Source organism: Argiope bruennichi, chromosome 8, assembly GCF_947563725.1.
Source record: "Argiope bruennichi chromosome 8, qqArgBrue1.1, whole genome shotgun sequence".
NCBI classification, from domain to species: Eukaryota; Metazoa; Arthropoda; class Arachnida; order Araneae; family Araneidae; genus Argiope; species Argiope bruennichi.
The window spans coordinates 101,085,696-101,111,151 of NC_079158.1; the positions used below are offsets into that span (position 1 = coordinate 101,085,696).

Sequence of the window (25,456 nt, forward strand, 5' to 3'; positions counted from 1 at the left end):
AACCCCCGTTCTTTTTGCCATGAAAGATTTGGAGGCCCGCTCTATTGGCGCCAGGCCAAGCATTCATCTTTGTCGAAGGAGGCCTGCTTTTCCGATTTCGACCATTCATCACAACATTGCTGTTATTTTTTTTTTTTTTTTTTTTTTTTGCGAAAATCCTGAAGAGGTATTGGCGAAGCTCTTCAAAACGAAAAGAAAGGCGTTTGTTAAAGTTTTTTTTTTTTTTCTTCCCTCCGTCTTTTTCTAAAAGTTCTGTTTTTCATCTTCCGGCTAAATTCATCAGAAGGGCAGAACGAGACACTGGAAAATTTATCTTCCTGACAAAATAGATGAATGAAGATACCCCTGGGATAATTTCTTGTATAAATCTGTCTCAAAGAGATTGTGGTTGATGTATTAGTCTTGTCCGGCACTTTATTCAAAGTGATTTCCTTTCCATTATTTATTTGCCTTCATTTCTTAACGGCGACCGGTTTCGGATCTTTCTGCTTTTTTTTTTTCCCTCCTTTGTTTAAAATTGTAAAAGGAAAAAAGAAATCCAACATCCTTAAGCGTTTTGTAAACTAATAATTCAAGTGACTTAATTTATAGAGATTTCATGAAACTAATCATTTGAAGATTTTTTTTACTGTAAAGATAAAGACTACAAAAAAAAAGTATTTAAAATAAATTGCTATAAACATCAAGAATTAATTGTGTGATGCATATAATAATGTGCATTTAAAAGTGTGAGAATAAAAAATTTTTTATAGCTTTGTGAGTGATAAACGCTATATTCAATAATAAATATAAAGTCTATCATATAAAATTAAGTATATGTCATTTTTGTTATTATATTTTGTAAATGATATTATGTTCTTTCATTATGTTTTGTAAATGAAAACTTAATTTACTACATGATAATCAATCATATGAACTTTTATATCACTATAGAATTGGTGTCAAAATTTTCAATATTCTTAAAATAATAATTTTTTTAAATAATATAATCTGTTGCAAGTAAATGAGAATAATTACCATTTTCAATACGTAATTCTTTTCAGTTCTCTGTTTCACATATTCCGTATCTATCCTTTTCCCCCCTGATTTTTCTAATTTATCTGAAAAAATCAAAGAAATACATGTATTAAAAAAATGTAAAGTTCTTTGAATAGAAATAAACAGATACAACAAAACTTTAAACTGCAAAACATGGTATTCTCAAGTTAGTCCGACTCACATAAATTATTATTTCGTAACATAATAAATTTTGATTATTAAAAAAATGTAAAGTTCTTTGAATAGAAATAAACAGACACAACAAAACTTTAAGCTGCAAAACATGGCATTCTCAAATTCGTCCGACTCACTTAAATTATTATTTCGTAACATAATAAATTTTGATTAAATATGTTATTGCAATAATAATAAATTATTTTATTGCAATAATAATTTTTGAAACATTCAATGCCATGTATGTTGACATACAATATGCAAGGATTTATTTTGTACCAACATGATGATGTTGTCTACCATAATACATTATAAGAACCTATTTATTCCTAAACCAACAATTAGGAGAAAGTAAACAGATGCTAAATAATTTAATATCCAAACAAAACTTTGCTTTTTGTTTTTGTGAAATATTTTCGTTATTTTTTTTCAAAATTAATTTCATCAGATATTTTAATGCACAAATATGGAAATTTTTGCATTTTGAAATCTACTTTTGTATGTTCACTGGTTAGGGTAAGAAAGAGGAAAGGTTAGATGTTTGTGCACGAATTTTAAGCAGGTCAATATATTATGGAAACAATACTTTAAGACATTCGTGATATTCTTTTAATGTCGAATGTGATGAGGAAGTGAAAGACTATCATGAAATTATGTTCAAATAGTCATTCAAGACTAGGAGCGAATAAAAAATTTATATTATACATCAAATAACATGGCTCTGACAATGTCGCTGTTTAAATTTTTGGTGGTTTCTGATCAATATAAATATATTTACTAAAATGAATCTTGAAACCGAGATGAATTTGCTGTAATTAAATAGTAGCTTTAAGTTTGCTGTTGCTAAATTTATCATTATTACTTGTTAAAATTCTTGTTCTAGTATTTTAACATGAAACTAATTCTTTGCCTTTTATTTTTTCATATATTTTAGGGCATTATTTTTTGAAAATTGTTTCAACATTGCTTTATTTATTTTTAAATTTCAGACATATCGAAAGCAAAGAGAACATATACCTCATAGAAACCTCGATTTTTTAAAAATTTCTCCGAATTTTAATGTTTCCTAAAAATTGGGTACGTCAGAATTTCTAATCTGATTTTCTTTTTTATGAAAGCATATCGTTATTCGATAGTTCATCGTTGTTGATCGTAAATTGAGAAAGCTTCTCTATATTCAAAAGCGCCACTTTAAACTCATTTTTAGGGGTATATTATCAAAATTATAAAAGCAGTTAGATATTTAGAAAACCTATGTAAATAATATTATTGTACCTATAAAAGTACTGGCAATACTGTTAATATGGCCACATGGTAATTTTTGTAAGTTTTTTTTTTAATTCAAATAATGACATTTTTCTTGATGATTTTAATTCATTGTTTTAATTTAATTCATTCATCCTACAGAAATGAAAATAATTTTTATAAATGTTTTGCGGTTATCTGAAATTTAAAATACTTAATCATAATACGGTTCTTAAAAAGAAGACGTTACTTAAAAAAAAAAAAAAAGAAAAAGGAATAAATAAGACGCGCATCAGAATGCCGAGAAAATTTTGTCCAATTACTTATTATTAAAAAAGGAAATTTTCATTTACTTCTTATTGAGAATGACTCTTTTGATTGATCTTGTACGTTTACCCTTTTTTCGTGTAGGATTGAAACGAAGAAATATTTAGCATTTCCATTGCTATTTAATGACATGCGATGCATTTTCTCAAAATATATTTTGTTCTTGTATCAATCGTAGGAGTAATACGGTTATCATTGACTGCAATACTTGCGGGCTGTTTTCCCTTCGAATTTCAGATTTTTTTTTGTTTAAATTCTTATTAACCGTTTTATTAAAATATTATCCAATCATTAATTTTTAACGAAGGTTTCAGATATTTCAACCGTTAGAATTTCTGACTACATTCTTGAGAGTATTTTTTTTTTTTTTATTTTTGAATTATTTCATATAAAAATAAATAATCAGTATAATTTTTCCCTTAATTGAAATCAAATAATAAATAGAAGTGGATATTTTGAGAAAAATAGTTAAATTATCTTTAGTGTCCATGTTTTTACCTTCAAAAGTGGAGAATGCAAAAAACAAACTTTTTGGAATATTCTAGAGGACAGATACCACAAAATAGCCGCATTCTTTCCATTTTTTCAGCATAACATTAAAAAATATTTTTTTAAAAAAAACTTCAAAATAATTTTTATTTACTTGAGTGTGCTTTGAATATTGACTGATTATTCATCACAAACTCTTTAGAAAATAACATTTAAAATGAATAAAAAGGGATTTGTTTTCAAAAGCACCTGAAAAATATGACAAGACGTATTACATTTTCCACTGTGACATATATTTTGTATGCAATGAGAGTACGTATAATCGGATTTTAAACCCGATTATACATAAAATATAAAATTATTTATATTTAATGATGCGATTGGATTTATTATTGGTTTATATTAATGATGCGATAATATTTAATGGTTATATTTAAGGATTGATTATTGGATTTTATTAAATTTGAAATGTTTAAAAAAGTTTTAAGAATACTGTTTTTTCCTAGTATGTGGATTAGACATTATTATCATTCTCATACAACAATAATGCTAAATTAAATCACATCTAAGAAACTGCAGAAAATAATATAATTTGCACCTTTCAATTAGATATATGAAGGCTGCAATTTTGTATTAGTCTGTAATTTCAAATGGAATTAATTCAAATTATTTTTGAAGAATCTGCAAAATTTTCCTGTAGCATACTGCGATTGAAAATACATTTATTTAAATTGATAATAATCCGTTCAATAAAACAAATGTCTGACGATATATGTTGAATTTTTATAAGCAGAAAACAATACTATATTAAAAAAATCCAAGATTTGGCGATCAGACATATAATAAATTACTATGATCTGCAATATGTTATATTAGTAAAATGCAATGAAAACTATTACATAAATCTATTGATAAAGTATATTATAAACATATCATGATCCTTAATGGAAGACAGATTTCAAATGATATATTTTACTATTGATAATAGTTCTTGTAGATACCGAACAATCTAAGAACATGTATTGATTAGATTTTTCAAAATTTCATACGCAACTGCAAACACGAGCTCTCAAAAGTAGTGCATTCTATGAAGTAGGAGTCACTGACCTGAAGCCAAAGTACTGTCCAAAATAAAAGACTCATAGAACGAATAATGAAGATTTTGTCAATCGCCCCCAAAATATATTCTTGTTGAACTTTTTTCTGTACACGTTCTGTGTTATGATACCCTCTCCGTTCCCCAACTTTCTTCTTTACATTGAAAGAATGTAATTTAACTTAAAACTTTATGATATTGAATCACCCCCTGGTTGTTTAATAATAATAATAATATAAATTTTATATAAGAATTGTTTTTATATTTTATATAAGAATATAATTGTTATATATTTTATATAAGAATCAAAAGAATTGTTTTAAAAAATTTCGTTTTGAAATTTCAAACCCATAATTAAAAAAAATATACAAAGAATGAATGGCGAATTTTAAAACTTCTGAGCTGACACGTGTATAAAAAAAAATTTTAATATTTAATTGCTTACGAACGTGCCAAGTTAAAATTTTTCAATAATTGATTTCGATATTCTAACAGAGCAATTAATTGTTTCGAAATGGAGTCTCGCAGACACTGTCGAAATCAATTCGAGGAGTAACCAACTTGTTTTCCCGCACACGAGCGTAGCATTAACGAAGGAGCAACCGACCTCATTCCGAATTCAGTGAGCGAAACAGAAATGCATTTCTATTGGTCGCTTGCCGAAGAAAAGAACTGAGGCCGCCGTCATGAATAATGATACTCCTCGACGGGGGGTGAGCCAATGGAGAGGAAGGGCCGGCAGCCATGGGCCCATTCGCTTAATTTTAAGTAGCTGTATGAATGGTTTTTGGAATCGCTCCTTCACTCAGGCAATTGTTTTTCTATTTGTTTGATCGACTTTCTTATGTAATAATAATTTATATTAATTTTAATTAGATTAGTTATTAAAATCAAATTGAATTACCGCTGAGTTCAGTTGTTTCCAATGTATAATGAATTATTATTCATTCAGAAAATATTTATTTGGTAAAAATGAAAATATTAATCTGGAACTTTGAAAGAAAAAAAAAAAAAACATAGTCACCTAACAAATAATTTAGCAAAATAAACTAAAATGATAATCAATATCAATGTAGAATGACAAATTACATCAATGTAGAATAATAATTAAAATTGTTTTTTCACTCATGCAATTCTTTTTTTTTTGCTCGACTTTATTAAGTAATAATAAATTAGTTTTGATTAAATTAATTATTAACAATAAACTAAGTTACTGCTGAATCTTGTTGTTTCCAATGTAGAATGAATTATTATTCTTTTAGGCATAATTTATTTATAAAGATGAATATATTTATAATCGAAATCTTTAAAAAGATTAAAAATCACCCATTAATTAATTTAGTAAAATGAGCTATGTGTTATTATCACGGTAAATGATAATAAATATCAACGTAGAATAAGAAATATAATCAACATAGAGTGATAAATAACATCAATGTAGAATGAAAATTTAAGTCAATGTAGAATAATTCATTATTCAGCCAGCTACAGTTTTTTTAGTAAAGGTAAATCCTTTTGTTCAAGAAAATAAAAATTTTCTTAAATGATTTAGTAATATCCAAATAAATAAATTATCAATGTAAAATTATAACAATTAATAGAAATCATCACAGAATGATTCTCTACGTATTTATTTAGATAAAGTGAATATACTTATTTACGAATTCTATTAAAAATTTACAAGGTAGACTTAAAAATGATTTAATAATATCTGCTAAGTATATTAATCTCCCCATGTTCCTATATAGATTTTATATTACAATATCTTTATTCAGATAAATTAGTTCTTTTGCCACTTCAGAATTAACGCTTTTATTTATTATAAAAGAAAAGAAATAAAATGTAAATATTTATTTAATGACTTCTAATTTCGTGATTTAAATCAATACAGTTTTTGGAATTACTTTGTTTAAACAGTAAAAGATTCAAAGAAGATAATTTCAAAATTTTTAATGCTATCCTGCTGAAATAATAAATATGAAATGTCCCAGTCTAATAGAAAAGTCATTTTTCCTATCTATTGTAATCTCAAAACTAGTGTTGTATACAAAAATCACTATAAATATCATTTATCTATTATTAAGTATGTGAAGTTGAATTTCCAAAGTAAACACAATTATTTTAATTTGCTTTATTGCTGAATTTTTCTTATAAGGGAAAAAAAACTATAAAATAGTTTTTCGAATTATCTTGAAGATAAATCATATTTCATTTATAGAATACGCCCAACTAAGACTCGATTTAAATAATATCTTCGTTTCGAATTTTTCATTAGTGCTATTAATATAAGAAAAAAAAATATGTGTATGAGGCTTATTTCTGTGCTAGAGATTATTAAGATTTTTTTGCTTTTGCGTTTTAGAAAATATGTCTAAAACGCAAAGATGAAAATATCTCTCTTATGTCCTTTCGATTAAAACTATTTATTTAAACCGTAGTCTAGTCCCGTAATTTTAATTTTATGATGTGCGAATAAGTTTATGATTAATCGAAATCCTGACTTTTTTTCCCCCACCCTTTTCCCAATTCTTTTAGGATTGATTTTGTCATTATTTCGTCCAAAGTTCATTTACAATATTAAAGAAATGCATATATTGTAAAGACAAAATAATGATCACCAGAAAAAAGAAAAATATCCATTGTTTTTATCTAACTTTTTTTTTTTGTTTTATAATTTTCTTTCTTTTTTTAAGTAAAGAACAAGATTCAAAGTCAATGTTGATGATAATCTGAATTGAAATTACTACTGTAAAAGAAAAGAGCTAAATCTAATTAATAAATGTATAATCAAATATCAAATCATAAAATTCAATAAGAAGAAAAATAAAAAGAAGCCCATTATTTTCTAAACATTATAGTGCTCTTTTCCTTTCTTCCCAGCTCATTAAAAAGAACTAAAATCATTCTCTGTCAGTAAAAATTATTTAATTATTCTTATTAAGAAATTTAAAATTCCGTGACTCAAATGATTATCGTTGAAAAATTTAATGATAAAAAATAGTTTTTCCATAGTAGAATTTAATAATCAATAAGATAGTGATGATGAAATAATAAGCTTATAATGTATATGAAAATGACCTTATAAAATTTATAACAATGAGCTTATAAAGTAATAATAATGAGCTTATAAAGTAATAATAATGAGATGATAAAGTAATAATAATGAGCTGATAAAGTTTATAAAAATGAGCTGATAAAGTTTATAAAAATGAGCTGATAAAGTAATAATAATGAGCTGATAAAGTTTATAAAAATGAGCCTAAAAATAGCACCAATATTTTCTGTTACTACTACACTATAGACAGCTTATTATTTATATACTTGTAAAAATGATCTTAAGTAATATATTAAATGCATTGTTTTCATAAGTTCTACAGTTAAACAATGCACGAAATGAGGAAAAGGGGTCACTTATGAAAAAACGTTTCTAGCCACTCTAACAAATTATACCTATAAATTTACATTTTTCATAAACATGTGTGTAAAGCAACAAATACTGTTTATAAATTTGCTCTGGGATTCGTTGCTCGGTCATGGATTTCAATTTATGAGCTACTTTATCAAAGTAGCTAAAAATGAAATTTTCTTAATTATGAAGAAGATGAATAGAGAGCCATGATTTCGAGTTTATTCCTTTTTTGCTCATTTGCATTATTTCATTGTATTATTATTATTTTATTTTTCATTAAAAATAATTCAGTGACAGAGCAGAAACTGTACTTTTTTTTCCCTTTATGAAGTGCATAAAGAATCAATTGCTTTTAAAAGAAATCATACAATAGATTCAGAATAATTAAAATAAATTTTATTTTTGTCTAGAATGCAGTGTGGTTTTATTGTGAAGTAACGTTACGAGCTAATACTGTTCTAAAAATCACAAAATAAAACATGAAAACATGTCAGCAATTTTTCTAATATAAATTTATATTTCTGCATTTGTTTATAAAATTTATTTTTAAAGAAAAAAAAGAGTATTTTTTTTTCTGGTTCAATGCTATTAAGTATAAAAATTTTAAAACGTAAAATAAATTAATTAAAAAAAACAGAATTTGCACTTTAAACTCATAAAAGTTCATACAGGAAGACACTTTTTTGTACTGTCATGTTATCGACAATACCTTTATTTAAAAAAAAAAAAAAAAAATCCAACCAGAACATACCAAGCTTAAAAACTTAATTATATCTACGAAGCTTACAATTTCGTTTCACTGTTTTAATAAAAGCAAAAATAAAATGTATTGATAAATTATGAGAAAGAAAGTAAAGAGAGAAAGTATAATCCAATCTAGAAGTCAGAAATGAATGAAGAGAAGAGAGAAAGCGGAATTCGATAAAATGTTCCAAGGATATTTATCTTATAAACCGTGAACATTAAGGAATTAATTAAACATTCAGGATAATCTTATTTGCAAATATGTTTTCTTTCTAATTTTCTTTCATTATAATGTAATTTTAAATGTTGCATGAATTAAAATATCTTATCACTTCTGATATTCATAAGACTAAGTATTATAAATATTTGCAATTTCTATGAATAGAAACATAACGTAGGAATGTGCTTTTAAAATCTTACTTTTTTTATGCAGCATAATCATGTTTTCAGTTGAAAAAGTCCATGTGTATATAGCATGTAATTGAATCATTCAGCTATTCAATTTTTTGAGCTGAATAACAATATCTAGTTATAACGGAAAAAAACTGAAAAATTGTACCTTTTCTGAAATCTCTGGTATGCATAGAAATAATTATGTATATGTGTCTGTAAAAATATATATATATTTAAATTTCTTTATATATATAAATATATATATATATATATATATTCCCAATTTTTTTGCATAAAAAAATTATTATTATGAAATATCAATATCCAGATTGTTTAAAAAGTTTTAATGGAATTAAAATTACTGTAGATATTGTTTTTGTTTTTAAACTCAAAAATACGCAAACTTCGCTTTCACATGTCGATCTAAGATTTATAAATTATCCAGAACAATTAAAAATTTTTTAATCAATATTCTAGAATTTACATAGCCTGTTATTTAATTTCCAGACAAATGCTTTAAATAATATAAGAAAATAATGTAAATGACTGCTTCTTTTATAATATCTCCTTTCACCTTATTTAAGTTTATTCTCAATATTCCAAACTCGTATTAAATGTTTGAGCAATGTGAATTTATTTTCCAATTGTTAATAGGGCTCAAATGAAAGTTAAATGTGGGTCTCTGTTTAAATGGCTCGCATTTTTTAAAAAAATACTATATATCGAAGAATATACATTTATTTTGGTTATTATTTAATAGCTTTAATTAACCGTGATCCGCAGATATGATTATAGAATTTTTAAATTTTTACCATTATAAATAGATATTGTTTTACAGGTCATAAATTGAATTGCTGAATCATGTACAGATACTAACTTACTATACTATAATTAGGTTTGCTGTTTACAGAAATAAAACTTTAAAAACGCATTTGTACTTTATATTTCTATATATAGAAATTACAAAAAATTATTAATCTACTTAGCCTTATCAGTATCAGAAGTGATTACTGAAATTTAATTTGGTAAAACTTAAATGTTTTTTTAAAAAATTAAAGAAATAAAGCTCACATGGTATATGCGATTTGAATTAATATGCTTATTAATGGTTATTTTTTCTTTTCCAATTTATTTTCAATGTATACATATTATGTATTTCCTATTCAATTTCACTCACAGAGATGTATGTGTATGTATATATGTATGCATCATCCTATATTTCCCTTTCAGAATTCATTCAATCTATTAATTAGGTCAACGATTTTGCTTTGTCAATTATTCGTTTAAATGTTTTTATTTGATTAAATTTCTGAAGTATATCCAAACAATTTTTATAGTGAATTATAGTACCTATAAAATGATCGAGTTTGGATGATTAAGTAAAAAATAATAAATGCCGACAGAATGATAATGTTCCATTATATCTGCGCTTTGTTTAAATAGTTTAAAAAAAATTTATCTTCCTTGAAAAAAAAATATATGAAGGCTTTTTATCAAGGCAAACTCTGGTAGTCTCTCATAACGTACTAAAAGGAAATCCCTACCATACAATTCATAAAAAGAGGGCTACTATGATGCTGGCGAAATATACACCGCCACATTACGCTTCTATCCCATTTTCGTAATGGTGTCAAACATCAGGACAAGAGGCTTTTCAATTGTTATGCATGCCATAATAATCGTCCACCGGAATCCATTTACTTGAGCTACAAAGCTTGAGGACCCCCTGAAGCTTTCATTAAATGAACAAGAGATCACCTGCTTTGATGAAGAGGGTCTTTTCGAAGCAATTGTCTCCGGAGAGAGGGGGGGGGGATGGTCAAACTGCGCGTCTTCCTCTCTCTCTAAAGAAGGGTCATAAAATTCTGCAAAAAGGGAAAGAGTGCTCGTAAAGAATTCTTGAGCGGAGAGCACAGCGGATTGGCTAGGCAAAGGTCATTTACTTATCAAATCGCCTTGTTTATAGTGACAGATATTTCTAAACATGAAGGCTTTACGCACTGTGAGGTTTTTCTAAAGGCTAACTGTTGAACGCACACATCGTCTTTCGCGTGGTTCTGAGCTTGTTTGAATATCGGGGAGTGGATGGATTTTGTTCTGCTTGTGGTTCTGGTGGCCCCGATGACGAGGTTAGCGGTAAGCTGTTTATTCGAATTTTGGTTTTTACCTTAGAATATGTAGGTTTAAAAGGATTGAATTTCATTACGTCTTGAAGGGGGTTGGTTTGTTTGCATACAGTAATGAACAAGTTTCCAGGAGATTTATTGAAATGTGACGTTAGGGTTGAAAGGTTTTGTTTTCATCAGTTAAAAAAATAAGCCTTTTTTTAATATTTGCCTTTGGAAACATTTAGCAATTTGTTATTTAAATTCTTTATTTCCTCAGTAATTTTCTATTTGAAATTTTAGAAAACTATATATTGATAGAAATATTGAGTCGAATTACTTGATTAAAATGCTTATTATTTATCCCACTTTTTCAATACTTAAATTTTATATTTAATTTATTTTATGTTGGTTTAAAAGGTCTTGAAGGGGGTCGGTTTGTTTACACACAATAATGAACAAGCTTTCAGGAGATTTATTCAAATACGGCGTTAGGGTTGAGAGGTTTTGTTTCCACCAGTTAAAAAAATTAGTTTTCTTTAAACATTTATTTCGAGGAAATTTTTACTAATTTATTATTTAAATTCATTATTTCCTCGGTAATTTTCTATTTGAAATTTTAGAAAACTATATATTGATAGAAATAATAAGTCGAATTACTTAATTAAAATGCTTATTATTTATCTCATTTTTTAATACCGAAATTTTATAATTAAAATATATATCTCATCTTCTTTTTTAAAATTATTTTATCAAGATTTTAATTAAATTGTAATTACTTACCGGACTGGAAATTTATTTCAAACATTACAACAGAAATATTATTTTCTATTAATATACTAAAAAGGAAATAATATTTTATACCTGTTTTATTTTTGCTAATTGTGTACATTAGCGTTCTTGATTGAATGGGAAATTTAAAATGTATTGATAATTTAGATAAAGAATGAGAGTAACAATCAGGTAATTATACTAAAACAACGCTAAATTTTTAAATTGACCCCGTTTATTTGCTTAGATATATATATTTTTAAATAATATTGCAAATGTATATGCATTGTATTTTTCCGATTTTGCGTACAAATGCCATTGCGATGCATTCAACTTATGTGATAATTTACAAGCTATTTATATAAATGACTGCAGGAACCTATGACATTTGTTTTTCTAGGTACCACTAATTTATAGCTGCATCAAACCTTTTAGAATCGTATTTCTGTATGGTTTTAATTGCTGTGTGATAGGTTCAGTATTTCAAATGATAACAGTCATCTCCTTATCCAGAATGCATTAACATTCTTTTTTTCTTCTTTCTAAAACAGCTACTGGAATTTACTGACAGTTATCTCACTGAAACAGTACGATATCGTTTTCTAAATGGATTCCTTACGCAACAAGATAAAGATACATATACAAACGCTGGTTTTCTTAATGACTTCTCTTTGATATCACATACCGCATTATCTATGAGAACTTGTTTTATTGCGGTCAAGATTCGTTTGTTCTAGTTACTTGGAAATTAAAAGCATGTTCTTTTTTATCATTATCAAGTTTTAGTAATGTAGCACATCAGTAACGGACGCTTTTTTTGGCAATTGAATCAGCCGCCGCAAATAGAAAAAAGCATTATCGAATAAATAGTTTTAAAAAGTAAAAAGAAAAAAAAAAATGGCGATAATGTGGGATAAGTGTCTAAATGGAAGATTGAATATATATATATATAAGTTCTTTTGGGAGTTAGGGTCACATGTGTGGTCACGTGACTAATGCACTAAAGTCCTGCGCAAGGTGTAACCGAAAAACACCTTGGCGTTATCAAAATTAATTGTTTCTTTTTCAAAAATAACTTTCGCCTGTTGAATTACACTTATTTTCGTAATGGTCGACCTTTTCCCTGAATTCTCTCTATTACATAATATTTGTAGATTATCGAGTCTGAAATGGGCTTGCGGATTAATATTATGAAATCAGTTGTTAATTAGCTTTTACTTTTGTAACAGGGTACTTTACTTTTGTTTTGTAACTAGTCTCCATTTAGCAATCTGGAAGAACATCTTTTAAGAAATAGCATGGATATAATGTTTTACAAAAGATGATAAATTTCCTAAGCTACGTAGATTGCGAAATTAAGATAGTCAGATTTTATCTTATTAATATGAAATTAAGATAGCCAATATCAAATTCTGAAATATTTGTAAATTATATGTAGATTTTAGATATTTAGATGAATTTATATTTAAAAAAAACTATCAAGACTTAAGATTTAGATAAAAAGGCATTTATAGAAAATTATTCAAAAGAAAATAGAGGACATAGAAGTTCCCTTTTTAACATCTGTAATACCTGAACTGTATTCAAAAAGAAGTAACCGAGTCAACAATTCATTTGTTAATTTGTTGATAATATAAGTTTCTTTGTGAAAGTTTTGTTAAGAAACTTTTAATTAGGTTTTCTTTCGTTTTTTTTTTAAGAAAGCCCCTTTAATGCAATTTTTGATGTGATGCTATATCTAGAAAGCCAAATTGATTCTAGCAGCAGTAAATATATGAATATATTTATATTTAAAATTATATTATTAATTTTTTTGTTTAACTTAAATACGCCAGTCAATCATTATGCTATAATCGGTATATTATTCTACATTTTTCTTATAGTTTTTATTTGAAAGTTCATTGATTTTTACTTGATACATTAAAAAATAGTGAGAAATAAAATTATCCCAAAACTCAAAATCAGTTTTTTTTCTGTTAAATGTTTAATTCATATGATTCTTAAAAAAAAGTGACATGTTTACGAAAATTTTATGAAATAAAAAAAAATGCATTTTAAATTGTACAATTAGTATTTAATTACTAATTTAAAATAAAGTAGAGAAATAAAAGTAATCTAAAATTCATAATCAATATATTTTGTATTAAATGTTTAGTTCAAATATTCTATGACAAATTCTTAAAAAAAAAAATTGACATGATTACGAAAATTTTATAAAAAAAATATCAGAAAATGGATTTTAAATTGTACAATTAGTATTTACTTACTATTTTGAAGCTGTGTGTTGGATTCCTGCTAGCTCAGTTGTTATATTTATCCATTTTTGAAAGGCATTGAAAAAAGGAATTTAAATTTTGCATTTATTCGTAACAGTAATTATACGTATTCGTAAAATTGCAGTTCACTATTTGATCCTAATAGACACTAAAAATTAAACTACCTTCAATTTAGAATTTTTATCCGTTATTGTGAAGCCACATACTAACTCTCTGGTGCGTGTTATCGCGCCGATGAAAGCAGCCTTTTTCCCGGTTGATGGAGCAGCTAAATAATGAGGCTGGAAATTTATCTGACTCGTTAAACAAAATACTGACGAGAATAGAAAAGAAAGTATAACAACCGAAAGCCGTGCATTAAATAAAGAGCCACTTCATCCAGGTGATGAGATTCGGTGCAATTATAATGATAAGGGAACGGTTTTTTTATACACCGGTAAAAATGTATAGTATCAACAGCGTTTTTACTCCATCACTTAAATTATTATTATTATTTGTTGCTTAGTGACGTACGTATTATTTAAAAAAATCGGTTGTTAATTTTTAAAAATAGTATTCACTGATTATAAATGAAAACAAGATATGTTAAGTGAAAGCCATGCTTTAAACAAAAGTGGCACTTCATGCTGGTGATGAGATTTGTTGCAGCTCTTATGATAACGGAACGATATATTTTTTTAAGACACCGGTAGAAATGTATAGTATCAACAATTTTTTTACATGATCACTTAAATTATTATTAATTGTTGCTTAGTGACAATACGTATTTTTTTAAAAAATCGGTTGTAAATTTTTAAAAATATTATTTATTGATTGTAAATGAAAAGAAGGTATATTAAGTGAAGGCCATGTATTAAACAAAAGTGGCACTTCATCCAGGTGATGAGATTCGGTGCAATTATAATGATAAGGGAACGATTTTTTTTTATACACCGGTAGAAATGTATAGTATCAACAGCTTTTTTACTCGATCATTTAAATTATTATTTGTTGCTTAGTGACGTACGTATTATTTAAAAAAAAATCGGTTGTTAATTTTTAAAAATGGTATTCACTGATTATAAATGAAAGCAAGATATGTTAAGTGAAAGCCATGCTTTAAACAAAAGTGGCACTTCATGCTGGTGATGAGATTTGTTGTAGCTCTTATGATAACGAAACGATATATATTTTTTAAAACAGCGGTAGAAATGTATAGTATTAACTTATTTTTATACTATCACTTAAATTATTATTATTTGTTGCTTAGTGACAATACGTATTTTAAAAAAAAAAATTGGTCGTAGATTTTAAAAAATATTATTCATTGATTGTAAATGAAAAAAGTATATTAAGTGAAGGCCATGTATTAAACAAAAGTGGCACTTCATGCCATGGATGAGATTCATGGCAGCTTTTATGATAATAGAACGAAATTTTTAGGTACTGGTAGCAAAAAATATACAGTAACTTCAATTTTTTTTTATTCGATTACTTAAATTATTGATATTTTTTTATGATTTAACATTTCTTAGAATGCGCATTACTTTAAAAGCAATGCTTGGTTGCAAGTTTTTGAAATATCAAAAAATCGGTTGTAAAGTTAAAAAAAATATTTTTCAATGATTGTAATTGAAAAGAAGGTATATTGAGTGAAAACCATGCATTAAACAAAAGTGGCACTTCATGCAGGTGATGAGATTCATGACAGTTTTTATGATAATAGAACGATTTTTTTTCTATGTACTGGTGGACATTGATAGCAAAAAATGCATAGTAACTTCAATTATTTTTATTCCATTACTTAAATTATTGTTATTTTTTATGATTTATCATTTCTTTGTATGCATTTTACTTTTTAAAAAGTATTAGATATAAGTTTTTAAAATTATTGTTCATTGATTTTAATTCAAATTCTTTTAAACAATTGGAATTGTTGGAACAATTTTCATAAGAATGTTGCTATATCCCAATAAAAAAGTACTCACAATTTCTGAAACAAATGCGCATTTCATGAATATGTAATATTCATGTATATTATATGTAATAATATATGTAAGAAACATTTATTGAAGAATTAAGTGTAAAGAGACATTGAAATGATTTAGTTTTCCAAATCACAATATGGCAAAGTAGAAGGTAAGGATCTGTAATAAAATCAAGAAACGAATTAAAATATTCAGGGTTAATATAAAAGGCGATTAATGAAATTCAAATAGATAATCATAAAAAATCGGAATGTGTTAAATTAATAAAATAAAATAAAAGCATTATTGTAACTACAGTATCACTACTGATTTTAACATTTTAAGGATTACAGGGTCGGTCATCTGGAGGGTACGGCGGATGCTATGCACCGGGACCCCGCGATTGAGGGGCCCCAGCATGATCAAGAACTAAAATAATGTTCTGAATGATAATAGCGGGATGGGACGAAGAGAGGACGAAATTTAACAAGGGGAAAAATCAATAGGTTTTGAAATATACAAAATTTATAGACATATTGCAGTTTAGTGCAAGTGTGCAACATATTATAAGCATAAATACGGCCATTTACTTCACCTATTAAATTAAATTGTATATATTATTTTGATAATAATAACTGGAGAAAGTTATCAACTGTAATTCAAGATCATGAACGTTCTATCTGTCACTTCATTCATTGCTTCGAAAGAGTTACTGAAACTACTAAATTTCTGTTCGACTATTGATAAAACAAATCAGTTTAATATAAATAGAGAAATCTAATGACTTAAATTACTATTTTCAAGAATTATAGATCTGATTCAATTTTTAGCATGTAATAATCTTCGACTTCGAGGAAACATGCAATAATAAGAACGCCTAATAACGGAATTTTTTTAAGTTTCTAGAATTATTAAATAAATACGACTTTGTTCTTATGGATCATATAAATAGAAAAAAAAATTAGGATTGTATATGATGTAGCACATACACCTCAAGAACAAATTATTCCTGCGTTAGGAAATGAAGTTCTTAATAAAATTAAAGTCGATACAAAAATAGCCACGTATTACAGTATCCAAATGGATTCTACTTCTGATATTTCTCATATAAAAACAAACAAACTTCAGTCTTTATTAGGCATGTAAATTTTAAAGAGAAACGATTAAATATAGATGAGTCATTTATAGGATTTATTGATGTGACTGGGCTAGCAAAGGCTCTATAGGAACTATTAAGCGAGCTTGATTTTGATATTATGGATTGTAGTGGACAGGCATACAACAACGATAACAGCATGACAGGGAATTATAAAGGAGTAGAATCTACAATAATTGCTCTAAACCCTCATGCAATTTATGTCCCTAACCTATGACATTCTTTTGAGTTATTAATCTATGATGCCACTTCTAGCAGTAATTTTTTGGGGGGGTATTGGAACATTTATATTGCTTATTTATGCTTATTTTCTACATCTACAAAATGATGGGAAAATTTACAAAATCATTTTAACATTACTCTTAAACCATAATGCGACACTCGTTTTGAAGCCAAAATAGGTATGGTTAAAGCAATGTATATACAGTTTGAACAAACTTGTATTGCCCTAGAATAATTTATTGATGCAAGTGGCAATAATACAGCGGTATCCGAAGCTAAAAGTCTATTGGATTTAATAGAAGAAATGGCATTTATTTTATATTTAATATTATGGTTACAATATTATGTGAAATTAGCACTATGAATACACTATTGTAAATAAAATTAATTGTTCTCGACTGGGCTTTTAATTTAGTCAATAAAATTAAAATTGAAATCCAAAATTTAACTCATTTTTAGACGAAGCAAAAGCGATAGCACATAATTTGAACCTTTCAGAACATTTCCCTGAAAAACGAATTCGAAAGAAAGAGAAAAATTATGTTTTTAAACAGCGGAAGATGAAATTATAAAAAAGCTGGGTGAGGAAGTTAGATGTTATTTTTTAACTCTCTAACTGATACTGTTATTGTACAGATAGAAGATAAATTTAAAATTTATTAGTTTCTGACATAAAAAGTTTAGCAAGGCATGAATTTGAAAAATGTTCCCAAAACTTTGTATCGTTTTATAATAACGATATAGGTGGAAACCTAATAAAATAATTGCTTTGCTACAAGATTGGAATTTGAATGAAGGGGATGCAAATAATGTTATATTTTTCGACTTTGCAAAAAATGTAGGCCTCAATTGCTTTCTTGCACCAGGGACACTTCATAGAGAAGGCCGGCTCTGAAGGATTACTACATATTTAGACCATCTTAGAAACAATATTCTGTGATTAGTGAAATTTGGAAAGGAAATTCATAAAGAGGTTGTTTTTTGAGAGTCTAGATCTTGTTTGTTTCTGAAAAATGTGATCCAAGAGAAGTAATGATTCTTGTTTCTACGATGCACTTGGAGAAATTTTACTAAATAATATAAAAAATGTGATTTCAGGAGTTTTTGTATAAGTTTATATAAATTTTTATTTACTACACATTAAATATGCTGTCAAATTTTTAAATTTTCCCATAATATATTTTAATGTGTAAAATTACGGAATTTCTTATTTTGCGAATCATTAAAAGAAACAGTTTTTTTTTTTTTTAATTTTCTAATACATTAATTTTGTACACGTTTCCTATATATATATATTATCATATGTATTACATTATATAACTTAAATTTAAAAAACTTTGGGGATGATATTTTACTCTTGTGTTTACATCTTCGTAAATATATTATTTTTTAAAAATAAATTTTGATTGTATTCTGTTAATAGTTAAACGGAAAAGACAAAGTTATATTTATCAAAAATTTGTCGCACTTAATATGCATAGATAAAATTTTTTAATAGATAACAAAATATTTGACCTAGCGCAAAATTCCAAAGTTGAGCTATTTTTATCTGTTTTCCAAAAATTTTTAACAGCGATTTTTAACAATGTCAAATTTAATAAATAATTGTGTTTATTAGTTTCACACAGAATCGTCATGTAATGAAATGTAATTTTGAAAAATATGCAGGATATTTTAGATATTTGTTGGCACTATGTTACATAATTTTTCAAGGGTGTTTTATTCTGAAGTAGAGAAAAACCGAGTAAGTAATAAAGAAAATAAAGAAAACTCTGATTGCAATTGATGAATTTTTTAACAGCGATTTTTAACAATGTCAAATTTAATAAATAATTGTGTTTATTAGTTTCACACAGAATCGTCATGTAATGAAATGTAATTTTGAAAAATATGCAGGATATTTTAGATATTTGTTGGCACTATGTTACATAATTTTTCAAGGGTGTTTTATTCTGAAGTAGAGAAAAACCGAGTAAGTTATAAAGAAAATAAAGAAAACTCTGATTGCAATTGATGAATTTTTTAACAGCGATTTTTAACAATGTCAAATTTAATAAATAATTGTGTTTATTAGTTTCGCACAGAATCGTCATGTAATGAAATGTAATTTTGTAAAAATATGCAGGATATTTTAGATATTTGTTGGCACTATGTTACATAATTTTTCAAGGGTGTTTTATTCTGAAGTAGAGAAAAACCGAGTAAGTAATAAAGAAAATAAAGAAAACTCTGATTGCAATTGATGAATTTTTTAACAGCGATTTTTAACAATGTCAAATTTAATAAATAATTGTGTTTATTAGTTTCGCACAGAATCGTCATGTAATGAAATGTAATTTTGTAAAAATATGCAGGATATTTTAGATATTTGTTGGCACTATGTTACATAATTTTTCAAGGGTGTTTTATTCTGAAGTAGAGAAAAACCGAGTAATTAATAAAGAAAATAAAGAAAACTCTGATTGCAATTGATGAATTTTTTAACAGCGATTTTTAACAATGTCAAATTTAATAAATAATTGTGTTTATTAGTTTCACACAGAATCGTCATTTGTAATGAAATGTAATTTTGAAAAATATGCAGGATATTTTAGATATTTGTTGTCACTATGTTACATAATTTTTCAAGGATGTTTTATTCTGAAGTAGAGAAAAACCGAGTAAGCAATAAAGAAAATAAAGAAAACTCTGATTGCAATTGATGAATTTGTAATTTCGAAGACCATTTTCTTTTTAGCATGCTGTCATATACACAGTAAATAGATATTTCTTTTACAAATGAATTTAATCCGAAATTCGATAGATTTAAAAAATTGCTGTAAGACTCATACGCAAAATTTCTTTTATCTATCTAATTGAGTTTCGGGTATCTTTATAGTATATCTTTCAATTTTCAGCATAAAACTAAAATATGTTTTTTTTTCTTCAAAAATAAGATTATTTGCAATTTTTATACTTCGCATAGGATAATATTAAAAAATCTACAATAGCGTAAGATATTAATCGAAGTAAATTCGAATTACATTTGTTCATCATTTCTTTCCTTTCCACGTATCTTTTTTAAAGAACAAATCGTGTTTTTGAATTGTGCCATTCCATTCTTTTAGTAAGGAACACGGTCTTCATTCCTTAGTTCAGAAACACATTCATTCAGTGAAAAGGAATGCTGTTTTTATATTATAAATTTAAATATGCTAAAAGTTTGATTTTAAATTCTTTGCAATGCTACTTTTCAAAATAAAGCGGATTATTTAGGTTGCATATTATTATATAGAATATAAAGTTTAGATTATGTGGCCATATTTACTTAACTACAGTGCGCGAAACAAGAAAATTTTATTTTTCATTCTTAAGTATTGTTTAGGGATGTAGTGGAGGGACTACTGGAGAAAATTCAAGACAAACCAATGAAATAAAAAAATCGGCTGAAAAAATAAATCATTTTGTTTCTGCTGTTTATTATTTCAGACTTATTCACGTGCATTAAGTTGTTATAAGATATTCAGACTTATTAAGTGCACTTGTTGTAAGGTACAGTGACTACTTAAAGAAAAAGCAGTGAAGCAGTATTATTCAGGAACTAATTTGTATTAATAGAAATCTGATTTTTACAATAAATGCGAGTCATTTAATTGCAATTCTTGACAACAGTCAGAATTCCGTGGAATGTTTCTGTAGGTTAGAGTAGAAATGTATTTCTTGTATATGTATTTTCAAATTTCTTTAGCCATTTTTAATGCTTTTACTAGTTTAGATATTCGAGATGTAGATATTCTATATAAATAAAACATGGCTTATATCCAGTGAATCGAAAATATAATAATACGAGCTATTTCTTATAATTGAATATTACTAAGGTTCTTTTTTTTAGCATTCATATTGCTTAGAAAAAAGATAATCTTAGCGAAACAGAATTTTTCCAGCTAAAATATGAGTTGTAATCACTACACTAAAGTACAATAAGTTATGCTTTCATTTTTTAAGAATTTGAAATTGAAAATGAAATTTGATTACCTTATAACTTTCTTGCAAGTTATTTTACAAAGTAATCAAAAAATATATAAGGGATTCATTTCTTTCCCACATATAAAATGTCTAGGTATTTCTAAGTGCTTAAATGCTTAAAAATTTTCTACATAATATGTTAATAAATTCCTAGGTATTTTCTACATAATATGTTTAACATTTTTTGTATCATAATTATTCGAATAAGTGTGAATTTCATTCATTCTCAAAGAATGTCTTAGGAAATTACAATGTCGTTAGAATAGCAATGTAATAAATGTCGTGTGCATGAAGTGTGCATCGAAGCACATTGTTCGATTTTAATAGCCAATGGGATGATCTTAAAACTACTCATTAATCTTTAAAGCTATCAAAAATTTATTATATTTCACCAGAAAGGAAACACTAAGAAGGGATTTGATAATTAAATGGAGTTTCGTATGCATTTTTTCTCAATGAATTTCATTATTTAATTCAAGACAAATAAACGCTAAATAGGTAAGTATATATAATATAAAACATCAAATTTGAATGCTCTGTAGAATGTCATGTGATGTCAAGATCATAAGAAATTTTATATTGTGTAAATGTCAATAATATAAACCAACGTATTTCAAGAAAAGTTAATTGCAAACCAACATTTTACCAACAATTTGACAGAAGATTACTCCCGCACTTCTCCTGCTTTTAACAAATCAATTAGTGGATAAAATTCTGATAACAAAATAATACTTGATGAGAGTGGATGAACAAAAATTCACTTAAGAAGGATCATCAGATAAGCAAAGTAAACAACTGTTCTAGATCATCAAATATTTGGGGGACCTTGAAAATTTCTTCTTCCCCTTTTTGCGATATTTTTAAGGTTAAATAATTTTGTGCCTCCATTTGATTTAAAGGTTGTTACTTATACATATCGAAATTATAATCAAGTGATACTTAAAATTATAATACAAAATTAACGTATATGATGATAATGCTTAAATTCATATTACAAAAATAAACATACTTGATGACAGTGAAAGAGCAAAAATTCACCTGGGCCTTATCATCAAATAAGCAAGGTTAACAACTGTCCAGGATTATCACATATTTGGGGGCTGTTGAAAATTTCTTCTTCCCTTTTTGCCGTATTTTTATCGTTATTTAATTTTATGCTTTTATTTCATTTAAATGGCCGTAACTTGTACTATTAAAATTAAAAGCAAGAGATTCTTAAAATCATAATACAAAATTAATATACTTGATGACACTGGATGAACAAAAATTCGCCTGGGCCGGATCATCAAATACGCAAAGTAAACAATTGTCCAGGCTCATCACATATTTAAGGGACCTTGAGATTTACTTTGCGGTGTTTTTAGGGTTATTTAATTTTGTGCTTTCATTTATTTCAAAGAACTGTACATTATGTATATCAAATTAAAAGCAAAAGATTCTTAAACTAACGTACTTCAAAAATGCTTAAATTTATAATACAAGAATAAACATACTTGATGACAGTAGATGGGACAAAAATTCACCTGGGTCGGATCATCATATAAGCAAAAAAAAAAAAAAGACTGTCCAAGATCATCACATATTTAAACGATCCCGAGATTGTCTTCTTTCTTCTTTGCGGTATTTTTAGGGTTATTTAATTTTGTGCTTTCAATTGATTTACAAGAACCGTATTATGCATAGTGAAATTAAAGTCAAGTGATGCTTAAATTTCAGAACATAATTCACTAAATATAATTTCATGTTTTTAAATTTACTTATAAATCGGTGTGGTCGAATTATTTTTTTCCTTGATTGACCTACTCATATAATTGTGGCAAGCTTCAAATTAGAGAGTGTGATAAATCCATTTTGGAATTTTTATCGTTTTTTAAGTGTTTTGTGTGTGTGTGTGTTTCCTTCCTTTTCTCTTAAAACGGAAACTCACTCTCCTGAGAAAGTAATCCACAATTATACATTTTGTTGCTTCAGTTCGTCGCGATATTTAGTTTTTAGAAACAATCTATAAAAGATGTAATTTTTAATCTAGGGAGGGAAAAAGAGGTCCCCGAAACTTGCATCTTTAAAATACTATAAGATTTAATGCGATCGTAGACTTCAGAACTGATATTAAATACCGTAATAATTGACGCAACGATGAATCATTTATGGCATTTACATTATTAATAATTTCAATAACAAGATGATCAACTATCCCAAGTCATCATATGGACAGAGCTGCTTCAAAATAGCTTTCGTGCTGCTTCTGATGGGACGTTAATTAACTAAACATAATATACGCAGGTGTTTCACCTTTTGTAAAAGCCAGAGGCAATATTGGGGTACTTACTATGAAAATTGTATGTTTGTAACGATACATAGGGATGTCAGATACGTTGGCAGCCTGAGGAGATGAAGATGTCTCAAGATTCTCAATAATTATCCATGAGAGAAAAAACCATCGTTTTTCCAGCCCACCTAGTTTATAAATGAAACAATTGTAAAATTTGAAACTGTAACCATATAATATTAATATACAATTACATAATTTCTCATGTTTTCGTATAATTTCAAAAAAATTAAAAAGGTATAAAGAAAAAAAAAAAAAAAGATATTTTTCAAGATTTAAAAATCAATTTTTTAAATTATTTTACAGCACACAGGATTATGAATTTCAAAATTGATCAACATTTGCAAAATTAATATTAACTCGCAGAAAACTTTTCAGTACATACTTTTTATAAAACTTTATGTAAAAAATATTTTTAAAATACAATTATTAAAAAAACAGTTGAGATTTTAAGAAAAATAATCTATTTAATATTAATGAAAAAAATTTTATGCATAATTTGTCTAAGAATTGATGCCTGTCCTAGTTATAGTCGTTTTGGTCATAGATTACCATTTGCCACAAAAAATTCTTACATTTGTGAACTATACCAAATTCTTTTAAATAGTTTGTCAGTCCTCAACATAAAAAACAAGAAACGATATTTCGTTCCCTAAAAATTTTTTAACTTGAATTATTAACTAAAACATATAAGAGCGAATCAGAAGAATTTTGAAATAAAATCATTTGTTTTCTGAAACTTAAATTTCCCTATTCCAAATCTGATGCGAAGATTTTTGCGAAAACTCTTCAATTAATAAAATGTTATTGCCATCTCTTAATATATTAAGAGTAATAATTATATATATTTAAAATTGTGACTATATATAAATAATTGGATAGCGAAATTAAATTTTATATAGTTCTTTTGCGCAACTATTTGCCATTTTTTTTATATCCCAAAATGATTGCCATGACTAAGAGATTTTTTTTCCCTGGCTCTTTTGTAATAAAGGCGACATTCCCCCGCGGTGCTTTTCTCTTCCTAAATCCGAGCGATATGGGGAAGGTTCAATTCATGAACAGTTTTCTCTCTCTTACGCAACGCCAACTTCCAGGAACGCAGTAAATTCGCATTCTTTATCTGGACCCTATTTCGATTGGCATGTGCAGGCGGTGGGATCTTTTTTTTTCCCTCCTTTTATCTCAGTTTCCTTCTCTGCTGCATTTTTTCCCTTCTTTTTTCTCTCCTACTTCTCTGGCAGACGGGAGAAAAGTTCTCTCTCTCTCTTTTTTTTCTTTTTCTTTTCTCTGTAGCAAATCCCTATCCATCTGGTCGTGGCATTTCTTTCGTAAAAGGGGTGGTGGTTGCTATCATGGAATGGAATGGAGGTCCCAGGGGCGTCCGTGGGAAATTGGAATCGATTTGAGATGGAACGAGAGGGAGAGGCAGTGGGGGTGTAGACTAGGTGACTACATTACCAGTGGACACTATTGTAGAGATGAATGGCGATCTATTAACTAAATAAAATTCTGAGTAATATAAAGAAAAACGATAAGGATTGCTAACATTGGTTTTATTTTGTACTAGCCGCCTTTTCGACTAGCTACATCGCCTGTAATATTAACTGTGCATAATTTCATTTGAATCGCTTGTTCATGACTTGAATAAACTTTCTGATTATGCTTAATTTGTCATGATTCTCTAAAAAAAACAATTTTAAACATCAAATTATGATATATATTAATGCT

At 27.0% G+C, this 25,456-nt stretch overlaps 1 protein-coding gene and 1 long non-coding RNA gene across 3 annotated transcripts in view; one reads left to right on the forward strand and one right to left on the reverse strand.

Annotated features, from left to right (window-relative positions):
• LOC129980851 (uncharacterized) overlaps nt 1-25,456 on the reverse strand; it is a 44,641-nt gene that overhangs the window by 11,505 nt on the left and 7,680 nt on the right. Inside the window, exons 2-3 of the long non-coding RNA XR_008785265.1 lie at nt 23,726-23,853; nt 1,018-1,100 (exon numbers count right to left, since the gene is read on the reverse strand). This is a non-coding gene — a long non-coding RNA (uncharacterized LOC129980851). The remainder of the gene's footprint in view (nt 1-1,017; nt 1,101-23,725; nt 23,854-25,456) is intronic.
• LOC129980850 (homeotic protein antennapedia-like) overlaps nt 10,964-25,456 on the forward strand; it is a 788,317-nt gene continuing 773,824 nt past the window's right edge. Inside the window, exon 1 of one of the 2 annotated variants that reach the window (XM_056091282.1) lies at nt 10,964-11,051. The gene's annotated coding sequence lies outside the window, so the exon portion shown is untranslated. The remainder of the gene's footprint in view (nt 11,052-25,456) is intronic. The other variant, XR_008785259.1, reaches the window with a different exon arrangement.